The sequence below is a fragment of the Nannospalax galili genome, unplaced genomic scaffold (genome assembly GCF_000622305.1).
Source record: "Nannospalax galili isolate Female #2095 unplaced genomic scaffold, S.galili_v1.0 scaffold20781, whole genome shotgun sequence".
NCBI lineage: Eukaryota > Metazoa > Chordata > Mammalia > Rodentia > Spalacidae > Nannospalax > Nannospalax galili.
The window spans coordinates 1-1212 of NW_008344464.1; the positions used below are offsets into that span (position 1 = coordinate 1).

General features: G+C 38.6%; 1 long non-coding RNA gene across 1 annotated transcript; it reads left to right on the plus strand.

The window, feature by feature from the left end:
- LOC115071638 lies at nt 1-648 on the plus strand. Its single transcript, XR_003850742.1, has 2 exons — nt 1-51; nt 521-648. It is a non-coding gene; the product is annotated as an uncharacterized LOC115071638 (long non-coding RNA).
- Nucleotides 649-1212: the final 564 nt, after the last annotated feature.

Consider the following 1212-nt stretch of genomic DNA (forward strand, 5'->3'; position numbering starts at 1 on the left):
GAGGCAAGTGTGGAAGCACACCCTGAGGCAAATGTTGAAGCATCAGCCAAGGTGAGTGGGAAAGCATCATGCAAGAACAGGAAGCACTCCTTGAGGTGATGGTGGAAGCTTCACCTCGGGCAGGTGGGGAAATGCCTCCTAAGATGTTCCCCAAGGTGAGCATGAAAATAGCTCCCAAGGTTAAAGGGAGACTCTCCAGAACTTTGTTATCGTTAATATGAAATGTTTCCAAACTTTGAAGACTTTTTGAGAAGTGGTCCAAACTCTTCTTTGAGATTTAGAAGTAGAATTCAATTTTTAAGTAGAAGAGCTTAAAAATTATTTCTTTAATCTATTTTTCCTTATTAGCCTGGAGAAAAGAAAATGTCATTGTAACTCATTTTCATGCATTAAAAGACAATTGGAGGTTTAAGGAACTAACTATGGTTGTATTTTATTTAGAATATTTTCTTATGAAAAGAAAGAAAAGACACTAAAATAATTGCTAACAATTTTTATCTTATTGAATTGATATGTTCAGAACCCAGAAATGGACAAACAGACCTTAAAACTTACTACCAAGAAACAACTATCATCTAATATACCCTGTTACAAATGGCCATCATCCCCCACACTTGGGTGGCGTCTACCTTCTCCCATGAAGGCTATGCAGATGAAAAAGAACCCACCTCCATCACCTCTACCAGTCTCAAGAAAAGTATCATATAAAATAACACCCGTTCAAAGTATCCTATATGTGCCAAATTCATTAGGTGTTAACAAGATGAGTGAGACTGTATGCCAAAAGTATATCACCAATCCAGAGTTGAGTAATAGAAGCATGCCACACAGTGATGCAGCCTTGAAAATTCCAGCAGAGATACACCAACCTGCTTATGAACAAAACAACCAAATGGAAAAAGACAGATGCACCAAAGAAAAGGAACAAAGTGTTACTGAGCAAGTGGATGCTATGGCAGATAAAACGGGTGAAGTCCCTGCTGAAGAACTGTCACCATACAAAGATGAGCTGCAAGAAAAAGATCTGACAAAGAAAACCGGTTGTGAACAGTCAGAAGACCTGAAAGACCAGTTACAGAAAGGAGACGCCACATCAAAGTGTCAGGGCAATGCTGAAATGCGCAAGAAGGAACATGAGAGAATTATGTTACGAAATTTGAAAGAAAGATTAGAACGTAGAAAGGCTCTAGAAATATCTAAGAATGCCACATC